A 5,782-nucleotide genomic window follows, 5' to 3' on the forward strand; every position below is an offset into this window, starting at 1 on the left:
TTGTCTGAGTCGATGTTCTGTACTCTGCAATAAACATCAATTTGTCTAATCCAATTGTACAACTTTTTAGCATCTAACTCCCCATCATATATAGGCAAATCACATTTAACATCTAGCTTGATCAAAGATGCCTTCTTATTGTGCACAAGGCTATTAGGAGGTGTGAGAAAGCTTTCCTCTTTCCCTTTTCCCTTGGAGTGGTCATGGAAGTGAGACTCATCTTCTTCTTTGTCTTGTTTAGAACCTGATGAATCTTCAACCTTATGTTTCCTAAAGTCCCTATACATTTCTTCTACCATGGACTTTATGGCTAGGAAGCTTTCTAGGAATTGAGGGTCTAGCCCTATAGAACCTTCTTTTGACATTGTCTTCCGAGGATAGATTCTCCCAATTTCAGGGTTAGTTTCTGTTAGACTCCGTCTTGTATGTCAAATGTGAGATTGATTCTTCTTCAAAACCCTGTTTTGAAGAAGAAATCATTAAATGTGTTTTTTAGAATATGTATCAAATTCTCCAGCTCTTCAAAAGGCAGCAGCTTCCTCAGATCCTATCTCTGCAAAAGCATAAAAAAAAAAAAAACATCATCAGCAATCAGAGGCAAAGCAAGTTACAAGCTATTTGGAGAGGTCTCACTGGAAATCCCAAACAAAACTCATTGTCACAGCTATTGAATCAAATGATTGTGTTAGCGCTGGGAATGCCCTGCGTCTTATTGATCAACAGAATGTGATCCGAGGTGATTTTGTGCCTGTTAGTGGTGACTCTGTGAGTAATATGTCTTTGAGGCAAGTTCTGCAAGAACACAAGGAGAAGAGAGGCATTATAAGGCCTCGAGTTATTGAAGATTGCCATTGAGAAAGCAGGCTATACTGGTGAGGTTGTTATTGGCATGGATGTAGCTGCTTCCGAGTTTTACACTGAGAAGGATCATGCAGTTCATTTTACACAGGAATTTGAATCTCTTTATACCAATGGACCTGTAGGTGGCGATGGCATCAGGTCTTTCACTTCCATTGCAAACAAAGTATGGACTTTATATGAGCAAGTATCCATTGCGGCTATGGACTGTGGGCATTTGGAAATTGCAAAGGAATACATTCAAATTCTTTTGAAGAAGTTTCCAGACAATACCAGAGTAGGTAGGCTGGAAGGAATGTGGTTTGAGGCTAAAGGATCCTAGACACGAGCAGACAAAGTTTACTCAGGCCTATTGGAAGAGCATCCATTGGAAGAGCATGGAGGGAACTTGCAGACTTATACATTTCTCTTCAAATGTGTAAGCAGGCAGCTTTTTGTTTTGAAGAGCTAATACTTGCTCAACCATCAAATCCATTCTTTCACTTATCATATGCTGAGGTGCTTTATACACTTGGCGGTCTTGAAAATTTTAAACCGGCAGAAAAAAAAAAAACAAATATTATGTTGTGGCTATCGACTTGAGTGGGGGAAGAAATACTCGAGCTCTGTATGGTGTGTGCTTGTGTGGAGCGGCCATCAATCAAATAACGAAGGGCCGTGGTAAAGATGAAAAAGAAGGCTCAAAGTTACACTTTCTTGCAGCGGCCTCTTTAGTTAAGAATTATAAACAAAGATCTCCCGACAAGGCCCCTTTAGTCATTTCTGCTCTTGAACAGATGAAGGCCTTTTCATCATAGTTGTCATTGACATCAAATGGAAGCCTAAAATTTTTATAATTCATTACTTTTTTGTCTTTGCGGAAGGATAATGCTGTACTTTATCTCATATATTTTCTTCGAGACTCCTCTGCCGCAGCAGCTCTCTCCTCGCCCTTTTGAGGATTTACAATCCACATGCTCTATAAAAACCGGGACAAATCAAATCAACTCAATTCAAACACCACCTATAAATACAAAAGCTAATCAGATTCAAGAGATTCCCTCAGGATTTAGTATAAGAAAGGATCGAGATTTCAGTTTCCGAGAGCATTATAAAAGCTTTTCTGTTTCATTCGATATCGATTGTGTAGTGAAGAGCATGGCCGAACAGGTCTTGGAAGGGAGTCAACCAGTGGATCTTGAGAAGCATCCTTCAGGCATCATTCCCACCCTCCAGAATATAGTGTCCTTTAAACTTGGATTGCAAATTGGACTTGAAAGCCATTTCTCTTCAAGCTCGAAATGCAGAGTACAATCCCAAGCGTTTTGCAGCAGTCATAATGAGAATAAGGGAGCCCAAAACTACAACACTGATATTTGCATCAGGGAAGATGATGAATTAAAGATATTAGTAACGTGGCAATCATTCCAATATGTGGGCATTCGATTCATCTAAAAGAGCATATGTGGCAGTTTGACCCATATTTTAGCAATTTCCGTAGAGTGGCAAAGCGTATCTCCAGAAATTTGAGAGCACTTGCAAAGTGGCATTCAAAGGTTCGATTGCCTATTTCTGTCTTCACGCTGGAATAATGGAAGGCTTTTCTATCTTTAAGAGCAGATGGAGGATTCTTTTCTATCTTCATGGCTTTAGTTGAAACAGCGCCCCTGTTTTTGGGGTCGATTTTTTTTCCCCTGGCAGAGTTTATTTAATGTATAAAAAAATCATTTGTAAAAAGAGGAGGGAGTGTTCTGAGTGCTGGTGGAGGAGAACATAGAGCTTACTTGTACAGTTTTTGACAGAGAGTTTAATGAAAAATACAGCTCTGACCCCTGAGATTCCTGTGGTATGACAATTTAGCATAAGTTTTCCTTCTGTTTCATATGTAACCTGTTATGTTTTCATTTCACTTCATGATCATTTCCAATTGAGCAAATGAAGTGTTTAGGTAGAATTCATAATATTTTATGCTCTGCCTATAAGTTTGTTCATATTTAATGTTTTCTTTTGTTTGACAAGGATTCATCTTCTATGCCCTTGTCAGCTCCTCAACAGTCTTGCCATTCCATTTAATCTCAATTTGATGTTAAACTTTCTTGCCTACCTTGCCTCAGGGGATAATCTGTGTTTTTGATTACATTTCTCTGTTCAAGCTGTTCCTTTGCCCCATGCAGCCCAGAAAAACCCCATCATTTTATTAAAAACCCCTTTTTATCAGTTTACTAGCCTAAAATCAGTTTCTTTTAAAGTCATTTCAACCCCTTTTAGAAAACTTTTTGCTGAGATAGACTGGAGAGAGCCCTCTCCTGTCCTCGTAGGGCTAGCTACGAGGCTAAGTGGTTTGATGTTGCCTTGGATTTTGCCTTCCTCAACCTGAGGCAAATTCGAGCGCTAACATATTGGCGACCATACTGGGGAGAACATTCGACTTGTTGATTGTCTTGTCCCAGTACATGAAATCAAATTGCAGATCTGATGCTGATGGTGGACAGCAATCAGACACATATGCAGGCTGAACCATTCACCTGGCGACTCCAATTCGCTCCAGACATTCCAGTGCTTGTTGACTCACTCATGCAATGGTGGGGTATGTGGCAAACCCTGCACTTTGTGAAGCTCTAAACGAAGTTAGAGAGTGGTTAGTGGATATTGAAATTAATGAAGAATTTTTCAGTGCCTTCTTTCAATGTTTGAAATCTCCGAAGTTTCATCTTGAAACTAAAACTGGTGCCTGTGAGTTAATTGTTGAAAAACTTGAGAAGGAGATTCAATGTTTAGATGAGCAAATCCAGTCATATGATTTCCAAGACCCTAAAAAGTTCTTGGAAATCCTTCCTCCTTCGCAACAAGAAATCATAGACTTGCCTACAGATGTTTACATTGACAATGTGCAGCTGGAAATATGTATTGCAGAGTTGGGGCAGCCAACAGAGTCCGGCTTTCACGATCCTATTGCGATGTACATGACAATGTTTTTCAGTTTGATTGATAGATCAGGCTGTTTTCTACGTGACCAGGATCATTACGTGCATGAAGGGCTGCCAGCAATAACATCTGTGTCCTCGCGGAAGCCTTCTCAAGCAGCATCATTCTCAGGTTTACTTGAATGGTTGATCTGGCATTTCAGTATTACCTGATCTAGTGTTTTACAGCAAAGTAGGGTAGATTTTGTAAATAAATAAGTAGCCAAAAGGCAGCATCTTGTTCCAGTTTCATTACAGTTTAGTTTGAAGTTTGCCGAATTAGTCTTTCAATCAATTCAGTCAGTTTCCAGTTAATAAGTTGAGTCTTCAGTTGTGTTGATTTGTTGAAATAATGGACTCCATTGCCCAATGGATGGAGGCACTGTCTGCTCTCCCAAAGTTCTGTGGTTCTTGGCACCTCCACGAAGCGACAACTACCATCCCAAGTGGAGCCGATGTTAGACTTCGTCTTGTATGTCAAATGTGAGATTGATTCTTCTTCAAACCCTGTTTTGAAGAAGAAATCATTAAATGTGTTTTTTAGAATATGTATCAAATTCTCCAGCTCTTCAAAAGGCAGCAGCTTCCTCAGATCCTATCTCTGCAAAAGCATAAACAAAAAAAAAAAAACATCATTAGCAATCAGAGGCAAAGCAAGTTACAAGCTATTTGGAGAGGTCTCACTGGAAATCCCAAACAAAATTCATTGTCACAGCTATTGAATCAAATGATTGTGTTAGCACTGGGAATGCCCTGCGTCTTATTGATCAACAGAATGTGATCCCAGGTGATTTTGTGCCTGTTAGTGGTGACTCTGTGAGTAATATGTCTTTGAGGCAAGTTCTGCAAGAACACAAGGAGAAGAGAGGCATTATAAGGCCTCGAGTTATTGAAGATTGCCATTGAGAAAGCAGGCTATACTGGCGAGGTTGTTATTGGCATGGATGTAGCTGCTTCCGAGTTTTACACTGAGAAGGATCATGCAGTTCATTTTACACAGGAATTTGAATCTCTTTATACCAATGGACCTGTAGGTGGCGGTGGCATCAGGTCTTTCACTGCCATTGCAAATAAAGTATGGACTTTGTATGAGCAAGTATCCATTGCGGCTATGGACTGTGGGCATTTGGAAATTGCAAAGGAATACATTCAAATTCTTTTGAAGAAGTTTCCAAACAGTACCAGAGTAGGTAGGCTGGAAGGAATGTGGTTTGAGGCTAAAGGATCCTAGACACGAGCAGACAAAGTTTACTCAGGCCTATTGGAAGAGCATCCATTGGAAGAGCATGGAGGGAACTTGCAGACTTATACATTTCTCTTCAAATGTGTAAGCAGGCAGCTTTTTGTTTTGAAGAGCTAATACTTGCTCAACCATCAAATCCATTCTTTCACTTATCATATGCTGAGGTGCTTTATACACTTGGCGGTCTTGAAAATTTTAAACCGGCAAAAAAAAAAAAAAAAAATATTATGCTGTGGCTATCGACTTGAGTGGGGGAAGAAATACTCGAGCTCTGTATGGTGTGTGCTTGTGTGGAGCGGCCATCAATCAAATAACGAAGGGCCGTGGTAAAGATGAAAAAGAAGGCTCAGAGTTACACTTTCTTGCAGCGGCCTCTTTAGTTAAGAATTATAAACAAAGATCTCCCGACAAGGCCCCTTTAGTCATTTCTGCTCTTGAACAGATGAAGGCCTTTTCATCATAGTTGTCATTGACATCAAATGGAAGCCTGCAATTTTTATAATTCATTACTTTTTTGTCTTTGCAGAAGGATAATGTTGTACTTTATCTCATATATTTTCTTCGAGACTCCTCTGCCGCAGCAGCTCTCTCCTCGCCCTTTTGAGGATTTACAATCCACATGCTCTACAAAAACCGGGAGAAATCAAATCAACTCAATTCAAACACCACCTATAAATACAAAAGCTAATCAGATTCAAGAGATTCCCTCAGGATTTAGTATAAGAAAGGATCGAGATTT

At 39.8% G+C, this 5,782-nt stretch overlaps 2 pseudogenes; both read left to right on the forward strand.

Moving 5' to 3' along the window:
- The first annotated feature begins 889 nt into the window (after positions 1 to 889).
- Positions 890 to 1,672, forward strand: LOC149178829 (uncharacterized; annotated as a pseudogene).
- A 3,068-nt stretch (positions 1,673 to 4,740) lies between these two features.
- LOC149178830 (uncharacterized) lies at positions 4,741 to 5,581 on the forward strand (annotated as a pseudogene).
- The last annotated feature ends 201 nt before the right edge of the window (positions 5,582 to 5,782 follow it).

The sequence above is a fragment of the Pinus tabuliformis genome, chromosome 4_1 (assembly GCF_031772625.1).
Source record: "Pinus tabuliformis cultivar Carrire ecotype Pingquan chromosome 4_1, CPIR1, whole genome shotgun sequence".
NCBI lineage: Eukaryota > Viridiplantae > Streptophyta > Pinopsida > Pinales > Pinaceae > Pinus > Pinus tabuliformis.